At 35.6% G+C, this 14,550-nt stretch overlaps 1 protein-coding gene across 6 annotated transcripts in view; it reads right to left on the reverse strand.

The window, feature by feature from the left end:
* The window catches only part of LOC111507317 (neutral amino acid uniporter 4), an 89,311-nt gene that overhangs the window by 44,974 nt on the left and 29,787 nt on the right, over positions 1–14,550 (reverse strand). The window contains exon 1 of one of the 6 annotated variants that reach the window (XM_023162613.2): positions 41–233. The exons of the other annotated variants lie outside the window; for them this stretch is intronic. The gene's annotated coding sequence lies outside the window, so the exon portion shown is untranslated. Of the gene's footprint in view, positions 1–40; positions 234–14,550 lie in introns of those variants that run through there. 6 annotated transcript variants of the gene reach the window in all.

Consider the following 14,550-nt stretch of genomic DNA (forward strand, 5'->3'; position numbering starts at 1 on the left):
AATGAAGAATTTTCACGTATAGAAAATAGAATTTCCTTACCTCACGAAAACAAACTTCAACAAATGCTGAATACGTATACGATTATTATTTATAAAATATCAATGTCAGAATATTAAAATTCTAAGCAGAATCAATATTCATATCACAAAAAATTGCACCTCGATTTCGAATATATAGCTTTTTCTTCAATATCTCATTGGACATATGTGGTAAACTAACCGTAACCGTAACTTTCAGCAGAATGATTAATAATTGACGAGGATGGGATGTTTTAAATATATCGCCACTAACTTATGTGGTGACGGAAAGATATTATCTCTATCTTCATTATTTTCATCACAACTGGCATTGATAGGTAGATAATGTGTTTACTGATCATATTGAGTGTAAGAGTGGAAAATTCCGTAAGAATCCGGTATACTTATGTATGAATTTTCAACTAAATTTCATAATCAGTTTCTAGGGGATTTCGTATAGGGTGAATGAATCAATGAAATGAAAACAGCAGACAATTCCCTGAGAGATTGAGTAATTTTTGGCGGGGATTTCTTGAACTATGTTAGGGCCATTTAGCACATAAGAATTTGGACCCTTTTGAAATGTAAAAAAGCGAATTATCCATTTTTTTCCAATATGATCTTCTTCATCATGGGAGATCAAATATATGTTTTTGATGATATTAGTATGATCCTATTTTTTTGGTTACAAAAATAATAATGGTATTTTTCGAGGTTTCTGTTGAGAAAAATCTTTCATCATATCTTCAAACACAATTTTGTGAAGCATATCACTTTTTATTGCACATCATTGACAAATCCTTCAGTCGCACTTTTTACATTGTTGTTCGCAATTCAGTTTTTGTTCTCTTAAGCTTCGAAAATGAACAGTCTCCACTACAATTTTTAACCAATAGGTATAGAAATATTTTTGTAGCAACTTCAACATATGTAAAAGTTTCTTCTGATTCATCTGAGTTCATTAGTTTTTAACGGCAGAGATATTCGAATCCGCTGATTGCTTTGCTGTTTTCTCAAAAATTGTCTTTAATGAAACATTTTGTTTTGGGCTCATATGCATTAATGTTTTTTTTTGGTCAATTCGCCAGATTCGCCATTGTTGTTAACTGACAAAGAAAACTAAATCGTTTATTTATGTCTTGGTATGCTGCCAAACGTTTTTTTGAATGTGTATTTAATGTATCAATTAAGGGAATGGAATTATCTACACAAAACTTTTCCTTGTCTTTCAACTGTACAGTCTCTACTGATCCTTTAAAAAAGTGATGGTGTGATGCGAATCCTCTTTCTCTGAAATTCATCTTTGCAGCCAGCATATGGATTTGTTCTTTTCGTATTCATCGGAATTATTATGTGTGTTATTGAGATATACGTGAAGACTTGTTTCATTCATGATTCCCAAAGAATCATTCTATATTTTCGTTGAAAAAAAGTTTCTTTGTTTTGCTTGCTTCGGGTTCCGTTTGTAGTATCTCCTGGTTAATTGTTGAATTGATGTCACTTGCGATGGAGAACAATGCTTCAGAAACATTTAGCAAAAATTATTAGCACTGGCACAACCGACCATCTAGTTTCCGAAAGTGACTTCAGGACACTATTCACACCTGAATGGTCTGCCAAAATTTATGATCGTTTGGTCGAAGCACCCCACCATTGGAGTATTCTTGACAATTATTGCCAGAATACCAGTAACAGTTGCATCTGTATAAAGGAGCTCTTTATACAATCGTCTTTCACCTCTTGCTATTTAGTCAATTGAAAATAGTATAACTTATACGAAAGTTTAAAATACACTCAGAGTTTAATTCTGAGAAAATTCGACAACGTCAATTTTGAATTACTGTGTAGGTATACATTGAAAAACATTTATACATTTAGATCCGCCATTGTTATGTTTTCGGTAGGACAGACGAGCGTTTCTCTCATTTTATTAATCCCACAAAACAAATCGTTGCTAGTGAGTAAGTATTGTCATGTAGGTTCCCTTAGATACTAGACTCAATGAAAGCACTCAAAATGAAATTGATAATGAAATATATCTCAGTATTATCATCCAATATATATCACATGCTTATTATTGTTAAAACACCCAATTTGCATTTAGTTATTGAATAGGAAAAAAAGATATATTTCAAGAAAGTATTCAATCGATAACTTTAAAAAAAGTGTCTTGTAAAATCAGAAGAAATCAGCTTCTGCTGTTGTTATAACATTTGATGGTTTCATAATTCTACAAACATAATTTTATGCAATAAGATGAGAGCAGTTTTTTTACTTCAGAAAACACTTTTATCAGAAGTATATACACTTGAGGTTGTATTTTCGAATTTGTCCTGAATGATCGAATGATTGAACTAATCAATGCTTCAACTCAATTGTATTTGTTATTTGATATTTCAAAGAGCAGAAAACTCATGTCTAGGATAAGGAGGGCCAGCAGATGAATCAGAAACCGTCGGTTGACTTAGGAAAAAGTTACGACTTTTCTGTGAATGACGTCGTGAAATAACTGAAAGATCATGGTGATACACCACTGAATTCTCCAAAAAGGCTACCTAATACCGGTTGAAGTTGAAGTTGAAGCACTTGTAATAAATCATTCAGAAGGTCCCTCTATTGTTTATCTGAAAATTTCATTGTTTCGAAATTGTATACAATTATTGAGATGAAAAATATATCATCTGATTGAGAACATTTTTTAATGATATTTTCGCCACTCGTTTTACTGGGGTGATGTGAAAAGTGTGGAATATACAAGTGAAAAACACACAATGAAAGATTAGAACGTTTCTCAAGACTCTCCTATGGTCAAAAATATTTTTTATTGGTTTTTGTTTCATCGGTACTATCTATATAGCTGAAGTGATTTAATTTTTGAATGTTGATTTTTGTTGAAGTTATGAAAACGATGAGAATTTTCAATCAATAAGGAAAATAACGTTTAAGTTGAGTTATCACAGTCCAAATTTTGCATTTTGGATATTACAGAATACACTGAAGAATACACTGAGACTATGACCAAGACTAACCCCTCTACTATGGCCTTTAAACTCCCAACAGAAAATAATGTAATATTTTCATCTTATAGAAAAAGCCAAGTAGGTCCTATTGATGGGTACAGTGTGTCTGTTGACGATAATATATTTTCATACTACCTTCATAAAAACAATGTTTTTTCAGTACCCTTCAAATAAATACTTATTTGATGGAGATTGTCTTGGTTACAACTGAATATATTTCCACATCTGTCGTAGTTGATGTGTTATTTCATTTGTTATGTATAAAGTTCGAATATTTATTCTTGAAAATGGCTCCAATGCAGGAGCCGAAACGTCGAATAGATGAAACTTACAGACGCGGTTCAACCCGGACAACAGTATGTCATATCATAAAACTGATTTTTCTTTATTTCCAGTATTTTAATATTAACATATGTCACAGAATTTGAAGCTTTATAACTTCTATTCATTATATGCGAGCGCTTTCGAGAGCTGGCTGTGCTATCATCTTCTTGGCTCTACTCAAATTGAACTTTTCATCCTCTTGTTTGTTCTTTTATGCGGTTAGAACGCCATAGTACAGGTACTGCAGGTAACTATCTAAAGGTAATATCCTTTGTGTTGGATTTTCTCCAGGTTCCCTGTTTCTAGGAATGTGTATTGTATTGTCTAGTATATTGAATGTTGGTCTTGTTGTGTTTTGATTTGTATTTCTTCCTCGATAAGTGAATTGTGACTGTTGAATTTTTGGATGTTTAAGTTTTCCCAGATGTCTATACGGTTTCATTCATTGATTTGTTTTTTGAGTTTTATGTTCTCTGGTGGGGGAAAGTTATGTTCGTTTTGTGTAGCGTGTGATGCGAGGTTTAATTTATATGTTATTGGGTTTATGTATGCCTTTTTGTTTGACTACGTATCTTTGGATCAGTTTTTTCTTGGTTTGGCTCATAAAGAATTTGTTACAGTCCGAGCATTGTATGCTATACACTCCGTTTTGGTTTTTGTCTACTTCTTTTTTATAGCTGTCTATCTTTTGTGTTATTTTCGTATTTGGCTTGTATGTGATGTTGATGTTGAGAGGTTTGAATATGTTTGTTAGTTTTTTGGTTTGGTGACCTACGTATGTGAATGCAGTCCATCGTTGTGTTGTTTTATCTGTTGGAGTAGTTTGATCCTTGTTCTGTATATTTTGTTTGAATCTATTTCCTGATTTATCTACTGTCTTTTTGGTGTGTCCGTTCTCTATCTGGTATACGATTTTCCTTTCCTTGTTCCGGGCTTCAGTGCTAAGTGGTGATATTCAGGAAACCCACACAAACAAGCTCCACCATACCCGCAAGTTCAAACTATCAACCATCACACAAAATGGCTGTCTTTAATGCATTCATATACAGAATGTTGAGGATACCACTTAGAACAACAAATAGCGAACGAGAATAGATACATCCAAAAGACAATAGATAAATCAGAGAATAGACTCAAATAAAAAATACAGAACAAGTATCAAACTATTCCAACAGATAAAACTACACAACGATGGACTGCATTCAAATACGTAGGTCACCAAACTAAAAAACTGACAAAAATCTTTAAACCCCTGAACATCAACATCACATACAAGCCAAACACAAAAGATGAACAGCTGTGAAAAAGAAGAAGGTGAAAACCTAAACGGAGTGTACAGCATACAATGCTCGGACTTCAACAAAGTATATATCGGCTAAACCAAGAAAAAACTGATTCAAAGGTACGACGAGCACAAAAAGGCATACATAAACACAATAACATATAAATCAAAGCTCGCAACACATGCCATACAAAACAAACATAACTGTCCTCCATCAGAGAACATAAAACTCATAAATCAAGTAATTAAAGAAAACCGTATGGATATCTGGGAGAACATCCATGAATTTCAGTCATAATTAACTTATTGAGGAACAAATACAAATCAAAACAAAACAAGACCTAACATTCAATATACTACACAATACAATACACATTCATAGAAACAGTGAACCTAGAGAAAATCCAACACAAAGGATAGTACCTGATGTTACCCAAGCATAAAAGAACAAACAACAAGATGAAACGTTCAGTTTGAGTAGAGCCAAGAAGATGAATGCACAGCCATAGCTATCGAAAGCGCTCGCATATAATGAATAGAAGTTATAAAGATTAGAATCCTTTTCGTGACATATGTTAATATTACACAAAAGCTGTAGTTCCTCTCTGGACAGACGGGCGTTTGTCTTACCTACAACAGAAATCGTTGATAGTAAGGTTTGTCATGTAGGTCCCCTTAGATACTAGATTTAATGCAAGCACCCAAAATGAAATTGATAATGAAATATATCTCAGTATTATCGTCCACTATTTAAATATATATATATATCACATGCTCATGATAATAATGATAATGTTTATTGGCAATCTCATTGTTAAAACACTCGACTTGCTTTTAGTTATTGAATGGGATTAAAAGATATATTTCAACAGAGTATTCATTCGATAACTTCAAAAAAAGTGTCTTGTTAAATCTGAGGAAATCAGCTCTTGTTCTTGTTTTAACATTTGATGCTTTCATTATTCCAAAAACATAATTTTTTGCAATGATATGAGATCAATTTTCCACTTCAGAAAACACTTTTATCAGAAGTATATTCACTTGAGGTTGTATATTCGAATTTGTCCGAAATGATCAAACGATTGAACTAATCAATGCTTCAACTCAATTTTATTCGTCATTTGATATTTCAAAGAGCAGAAAACTCGTGTCCAGGATATGGCGGGATAGCAGTTGAATCAGAAACCGTGAGAGATACAAAGACGGTTAAATTAGAAAAATGTTACTACTTTTCTGTGAATGACGTCTTGAAATTTACTAACTGAATGATCATGGTGATGCACCACTGACGTCTCCAAAAAGGCTAATACTGGCTGAAGTTGAAGTTAAAGCACTTGTAATAAATCATTCAGAAGGTCCCTTCATTGTTTATTTCAAAATCTCATTGTTTGGAATTTGAATTTTATTATTGAGAAAAAATATATCATTTGATTGGGGAAATTTGTCAATGATATTTTTGCCACTCGTTTTACCGGGGGGATAAAGAAAGTGTGGAATATACAACTGAAAAACAATTAATGAAAGATTAGAACGTTTCTCAATACTTTGAATATCTCCTATGGTCAAAAGTATTTTTTTTGTTTTTGCTTTATTGGTACTATCTATTTAGCTGAAATTATTAAATTTTTTTAATGTTGATTATTGTAGAAGATATATGAAAACAATGAAAATTTTTAATAAATAAGGGAAATAACATTTAGTTGAGTTATCACAATCCAAACTTTGAATTTTGAAATTTCGAATTTGTATCTCACACTCTAAGGGTGACCTCTCTGAAAGAATGTTATACATACAGATGAAATTCCATTTCATCTATATATTTGCCATTCCATTCACTTTACAACAATGTTTGTGATCAAAACATGTACCACGGACATTTGCATCCATTGGGTACAATGAACAAGCCTTCTTACGCCAGATTCAATTACAATCGACTGGCGGAATTCATGTTACAGTGTCGAAGTGATTGGTCAGTTACATTTTAAGGCACGTGGTGTACATATATTCACATTTCACCTGAAAAATGTTCCTATAGCCAGCCGCATATTATCAAAAAAATTATATCGTTCCTTAGTGCGACTCTGTACAAGCAGCCTTGTCTGGGAGATCACATGATAATGTTTCGGAGTACTCCGTAGCTTATTAGATGGGAAGAGTAAAAATGTATGAGTCTATCGCCACATAAAAACCATTTGTTGCTTCAGTTTTTCAGTGCTCATTTGTGATTTATCGTATTTGCGGTTTCTATTATGCATGCGAGTATCATATATATTGTACAATTGAGTATTAATAAACTCGGAATACTATATCGAACATAATCTCGCCAAATCTAAAACAAACAAATTGTGGTGCCCAAATTTTTGGGTCATACACCTCACTGCTTTGCGACTTGCCAATTATACGGCCGTGGGCAATCATGAATGAGTCCAATTTGTATTCGTCGCGTATTCGAAGTACGTGACATGAGTGAAAGGAGTGTTTTGGCAAGTAATGGAATCAAGACAGTTGGAACAAGTATTCGGTAAGTCTGAAAGAAGTACCGCCGAGCGAGTGTATGGAACCGAAATTAACAAAAAAGTTGCTGGGCCTTCCCAGTATACCAACCAAACTGGTATCAACGTTAAGACTCATCGTTACTGTATATTCTAGAGTGGCACACACGGTAATTCCCCAACAAATCAAGGTGAAAATACCCACTCGAAGTTTTCTTGGTAACGTTATTATACATTTCAACGATACATATTTATGGAAATAGTATCACTTGAGTTACGACACTGAAATTTCTTGAAAAACTGATCGAACCGATGAAGCATTGAACATATTTTTTTTATGCGGTATCATTGCTAGTAATTACATAGGTATATTTTATTGACTGATACAGGCATTCCAAGCATAATAAATGCATTATATCGATTAATATTTATATATTTTGAAATCAGCCGAATAATAAAATGAAATTTTTCGAATATTTACATTCATTGAGAAATGTTCCTCTCCTGCAATGTGCATTATTATCTGGAAATTAATGAATTTCTCCATAAATGTGAAGTAAATTCGTTTCGTATAACCATTTAGGTACTAAACATTTTCAGTACTCATTCTGTGATTAATTTTCTCATGGTTATTAAGTAAGAATTATTGTTAGAATATAAGACAAGGATAGACAATACTTTGTGTAACAATAACACTTTCTAACTCACAAAATAGAATTCATTACAAAATCTATACATAGGTTTCAATAAACATCATGAATCTAACAAATATATTCAAATTCTAAGATATGGGATTTCGTAAAGATAAGAGACAGGAAATCAGTTGAGTTGTGGAGGAGGTGCCTATTCCAGAGTGCTATCGAATGATATTGAAACATTATCCACAGGAATTTTGGTTTCGAAGATACTCGGAAATAACCGAAAACTTCGAGAAATATAATTTTTTACTGTATCTTCTTCATTTACAGGGAAAATGAAAATCAATTCACACTCTTTCGTTGTATTATCATAAACTTTCTTTATAATGTCGTCAGACATGACGCACCCACAACTTTGATATTTTTTCACCGACATGTATTTTTGTAGCATTCTTTCCTCGGTAATGTTCATTCAATCAGTATCGTGAAATTGAGTTTTTCTCGATGTACTCGAGGGTTTTGATAATCATCAAATAAATCACACAAGAGAACAGAGTTTTTATTGTACGAAATGTTATGGCTCAATTGAAAAGGTATATTTTTAGGAGATATACATTTTTGGGAAAGAAGGTTTTTTGTCTTCTACTTCTCCATCATGATACAAACAATGTGTGAATCTTCCAGAGAAAGAAAACAATCAATTTCAAAAATGTTTTCTATACAAAGAGGTGTAGATCATGCAAAGAAGTAACTTTCAGCCACAAACTGGAACAAAAAATCCTTTCGATACAGCAATTTTCATACAAACATTGAATTACACAAAAAATACTTTCACAACAAATACTTTTATATTAACACTGAATTATACGAAAAATACTTGTCTCTATTCCGTTTGTATTCCAAATATTCGTAATGGAATCGAATCAGATACCATTGACAGGATTCCTACACGATATAAATATTCGAAGAAGTAGAATTTTACCTACATGGAACACTGTCTTCCTCAGTGCTAGACATTAGATGTTTGGCCGTAAGACACGCACTCTATAGAGTAAAAAGTTATTTTTTCAAATTGATTGCTTCCTTCCTACCTTTGGAAGATTCCCAAATTTTTTCATCATTATGGTTAATATCATACATTTTTGAGTGGCTGATTTTTTGTACCAGCTTCAGATTTCGAGATATAAAAAAACGTAACTTTCAGGAAAAACAATTTAAACAATAACGATCATTAGAAAAATAAACACTATTCATCGAATAAGTTTCTTTTATAGAATTCTCTTGCTTGACAGGGGATATTTTTAATGCTCCAACAGTAATCCGCCATTATGTTGGCATCCCATCGACCCTGATGCCCCTTCTCTATAGTTCGAAAATCTTGATGAAACCGTTTCTCCTGTTTTCGACTTAGATTACGAAGATTCTCAAAGAAATGTGTAGCTTTCATCTTTGCTATTTCCTTCAAATTTTTTGCAATCCAAATGAATTAATTCAGTCGTATAACTAGTTTTCGTCCTTTATCAAACTTCTTTTTTGTGGACCTTCGAAAATTCTGGCTTTCAGTTCCTCTGTATTCATATTATTAAACCTTTTTTAAAGATGTATTTAATACAATCACTATTCTTATTTATAGCTTTGATGAGCCCTGGTTTGTTATGTAGAGGCGGCAGTATTATACGATCCCTAGGTACACATTCAGTTTCCCCAGAACCAAAACATGCCTGGAAGGCCAGTTTTTTCAAACCCAGTGCTGAGACTTAGCTCTGCTGTCACTAAGATGAATAAAACAAGAATATTTTGTGTAGCCTACTTGTTATGTGAGCAGAAAATTCACCATTCTCAGAAATTCTTATTTCTTGAATTGAATGATTTTGTCGTTTCAGTCGAGAAGCTAGATCTCCGATGCTTTCTCACGAAGACCAAGGTCCCTAAACAATGCGTAGAGCTCTTTCTGGGAAAAGGCCTCCGGAAAAATATGTGAATAAAAATCAGTTGTTTCACTTCCATTACTTGTGTAGATAAATATGCTTGTGGCACTGGTGCATCATCAGAGTACAGGGTTGGTGGAATAATAGATAACATCTTAGCTTAAAACCCAACTTTGTCGAGGAAATCACCCAATTCCTTGACAACAAGGAGATTGCGGTTGCTTCTGAAGAGAGAAGCTAGATGGACTGCGTAAAGGATTGTGCACATTGCCAATTGCATAAATCAATTAAATGCAGAGTGCAACAGACTGTTGGTTGACACTGGAAGTCACAGCATTCTGGAAATAACCTCTGACTTTATGCCTCCAACTATCAACTACGAACTGACTTATAAAGTACTGTTCCCGAAAAGAGAGGACTGGATCATCCGGGAGAAGAAAACTTCAAGAGCAGATAGTTATTGGTCCACAGATGGGTCAAAAATACCTTTCGGTTCTGGTGCAGGTGTTTTCAGTTGCAGACCCAGGACCCTAGGCAACCTGCCTAGGAACCTATGCGAATGTATTTCAAGCACTACTGAATTGTGTGCGTGAATTCTCGAACAGTCAAGCGGCGTTGAAAGCTCTTGGCTCCTACCGAACAACGTCTAAATTGGTAGCAAATTGCTGAAAACGACTCTACTCCATAGGAAGACTCAACATATTGTCTCTGGTCTAGATTTCTAGCCATACTGACCTGTAAGGCAATGAGGCTGCTAACTTCCTTGCAAAGGAGGGTGCTGCAAGCAGCTTTTTTGGACCAGAACCTATCATTGGCATCGCTTCAGGCTTTGCCAAACAAAGTTTGAACACCTGGATGGCAAAAAGATTGGGTTCGGCTCACTCCAAGGCGTTTATTCACTCCCTGGAAGCTTGATACCAAACAATTCTCAAACTACAGTAGGGATAAACTACGAAGTCTAACAGGCCTTCTTACAGGTAACTGTCATTTGAATCCTCATATGCAGAGACTCGGACTGTCGGAAGACGGTGTGTGTCGCCTCTGTTTGGAAAATAATGAAACAGCAGAGCACATACTCCGTGCCTGCTCCGCTGGGGACCAAATCAGGTCCCCTTCATTTAGTAGAGCCCTACTCTTACCATCTGACCTGAAAGACCACTCACCACACAAACTAATCGGCTTCGTTGAGAAGTTGGGTTTATTTAGTCGAGTGTGAATAGGTGTGAGTCACAATAAACCCTTGAGGGTTGCGGGTTTCACTCACTTTGGACCTAACCTCACCTAACCTAGTTAAAAACCATTTGGACCATAGATGTTACAGAAATAGTTGGGAGTGTTTTTACAGGTATTTCTCGATTCAAAATTGTAATAATTTATAAATTTGTGAAAGAATTACACGGTTTTATGAAAGTTTAATGCAAATAGCATACAAATTTGATCAATAGCTGTATCTCAGAAATTAGAGCTGTTTGTAAAAGGGAAAAAATATTTGAAATCAGCGACCTCGGATTAGTAAACAACGACCATGAAATTCCACGCAACAAGAAACAATTGAATTGTGTTCACTTGTGTGTTCAGTTATATTATCATGACATAAATATTCAAGCGCATACAAAAAATTTTCGCTGTCTTAATGTTATGTATCACGATTCATTTTCAAAAACCTTATTGTAGTACCTAAAATAATCTGATAGTACAAACCTCTAATAATTTCAGTATTCTAATCTAAATGAATTTGTATCTCTACATATCTCATGTATAGTTCTTGAGAAGAAACGTATAGTCCATAAATTAAAAGTTAAGTTCATAGTTTCGAAGACACTGGAGAAATGAACTCAAGTATATTTGTACTTGTATCTCTTAGTGTGAAGTTCCTCTATACAGGGAGAAATACAGTATTTTTCAAAAACCTGATTCCTATTTTTTCATAATTTTCAAAGGATGTAAGCTTAAAAAAGAAGGAATCAGTAGTGCGATGAACCACGAATGTATTGGTGGACACAATTGTCTTTGAAGGACAAGCCTGAGTATAAGTTTTCTCAGATATATTCTCTTACGAAGACGCCATGGAAGATGTACTACGTGGAAAATCTTCTGTGGAAATATTAGAGATTTGTGATACCAACAAATTTCAGATACAAAGTGAAGTTTTTGTGAGTGAACTGTCATGCATGAAACAGCTATTGTGAATAACGAAAAAAGTATACGATAAGTTCAGCTCCGTATTTAAAATATCAAAGTTGAGGGTGCCCCAAGTCAAATAAAGACGATAACTTGAAAGTTCGGAATTTTCGATTTCTTCCGTATATTTGAGACGGCAACCGGTTTGGTTGGCGTGAATGATTCACTATACTGATTCAATATACCTCTATATGGAACAATGGTTTAGGCTTTATGGCCAGAAGATCGATTTTCACTGCCTATCGTTGAAAGGTAAAACTCCGTTAATCAGCAGCTTGAACGATTTTCAACTTTTGGTGATTGTTGTTCGTAGGGGGCGAGAGCTAGTTAACGAAAAAACAAATTTTTCAACAGATCTCCAGAAGCAAAAATATCATTCAATCTTACCATTTACGACAGCCCATGCATAGATTCGAATTTGAATACTAAGCTTTCGAATCACATTTTAACATACCATGGGAATCAATGTGTGATATCGAAATATATTAGGTTGTTTCAAAAGCCGCAATTAGAATAATTGCACTTTTGCCAACCTGAAACAAGTCGATTTATTCCGTCGGCATAAAATTTGGATGATTGAGATTCGATAAAGTCGACGAAGGCCGTTTCTGCCTGGTCCTGATTGACGTGGTTCTACTGGTGAGAAAGTTATCGAACTGAATGGCATCTGCTGTGATTGACCTTCTTTCCTTAGCTACTCGTGGGACTTTTATGGACAGGGTAAACTTGAAAATTCTTTCTGACGCTGAGTCTACAGAGGAGATGGATGTCGAACTTACGACTCCAACTGACCTCCCTGTAAATTTAGATCAGGAGCGAGAGCTACTCAACTCCCTAACTCCTGATTCAATAACTGAAATTAAAAAAAAGTTTGGTGGTGTAGCCAGGAAACGACTGAATCGTCACCTGAAGAGCGCGGTACCTTATGAAACCGCATTGCATCAAATTCTTGAGAGGCGTACGCAGAATCTGTCTCATGTGGAGGAACAAACTCCCTATGAACAGGTTAACAAACGAGCCAGCGAAAAAGCCCTGAACGGTTGTATCTAAGGCATCGTTAGGTGCAGCTGACGTGCGAAAACCCTCATATGGGAAGGTTGACGCGGGTATCAATGTGGAAATCTTGCACCTTGACTATCCGACTACCTCATTAACGATGAAACAGCAGAGCATATACTTTGTGCCTGTCCCGCTGGGTACCGAATTAAGTTTTTAGAGTTCGGCAGAGCCATACTTTTACCATCTGACCACTCACCATACAAAATAATCGGCTTCGTTAAGAAGCTGTGTTTATTAGGTCGAGTGTGAATAGATGTGAGCCACAATAAACTCTTGCGTGATCGTGATCGTTCCAACTGGTTTGGTGAAGCTAGCGTCGAGAAGAGTAATGCAGTTTTGATGTTTCGAACCAGTTCTTGTTTTGGATAATTTCATCATTTTTTGAGTTTTTGGAAATAACTCAATTGCAAAATGAGTTTTTCCAACATAGCAGCTAACTAATGTTCAGAAAGTGGCTAAGAAAGTACGAAACGTCTCATTTTAAATTTGATAATGAAGTCAAAGTGATACACTATCTGCGGCCCAAGCGAAGCTCTCTGGCTCATAGATACAGGCTTGTCTGGCTATCAGTGGTGGCATCAGTACCACACCGTCAGCGGCCATGGAGATCCTTCTAGATCTACCTCCTCTCCACATTTTTCTGGAAAGAGAGGTTAGATGGACTGCATACAGACTTTTGCATATTGCCAGTTGCACAAATCAATTCAATGCAGACTGCAGCAGACTGTTGGTTGACATCGGAAGTCACAGCATTCTGCAAATGACCACTGACTTTATGCCTCCAACTGTCAACTACGAACTGCCTTATAAAGTACTATTCCCGAGTAGAGAGGACTGGATCCTCCGGGAGAAGGAAATATTAGGAGCAGATAGTTGTTGGTTCTCAGATGGATCAAAAATATCTTCCGGTATTGGTGCAGGTGTTTTCAGTCGCAGACCCAGGACAGAGTTATCTACCTGCCTAGGAACTTATGCGACTGTATTTCAATCGGAAATTTACGCTATTGAATTGTGTGCGGAGAGATTGGGTAAATCCAACCTCACTCACAAGTCAAGCGGCGTTGGAAGCTCTTGGCTCCTACCGAGCAACGTCTAAATTGGTATCATACTGCCAAAAACGACTCTACTCGATAGGAAGACTCAACATATTGTCTCTGGTCTGGATTCCTAGCCATATTGACCTCGAAGGCAACGAAGCTGCTGACTCTCTTGCAAAGGAGGGTGCTGCAAGCGGCTTCATTGGACCGGAATCTGTCATTGGCATCGCTTTGGGCTTTGCCAAACAAACACTGAACACCTGGATGGCAAGAAAATTTATAGACTTCTGGCAGAATCTTTCAGGATTGGCTCACTCCAAGGCGTCTATTCATGCTTCGAAGCTTGATTCCAAACGGTTGTTAGACTATAGTAGTAGTCTACAGTAGTAGGGATGAACTATGATGTCTAACAGGCCGTCTTACACGTCACTGTCATTTGAATCATCATATGCAGAGACTTGCACTGTCGGAAGACAGTGTGTGTTGCCTCCGGCTGGAAAATAATGAAACAGCAGAGCATATACTTTGTGCCTGTCCCGCTGGGGACCGAATCAAGTTCCTTGAGTTCGGC

This window comes from Leptinotarsa decemlineata, unplaced genomic scaffold (assembly GCF_025532065.1).
Source record: "Leptinotarsa decemlineata unplaced genomic scaffold, Ldec_3_MD MMD2_tig00000035_RagTag_RagTag, whole genome shotgun sequence".
NCBI classification, from domain to species: Eukaryota; Metazoa; Arthropoda; class Insecta; order Coleoptera; family Chrysomelidae; genus Leptinotarsa; species Leptinotarsa decemlineata.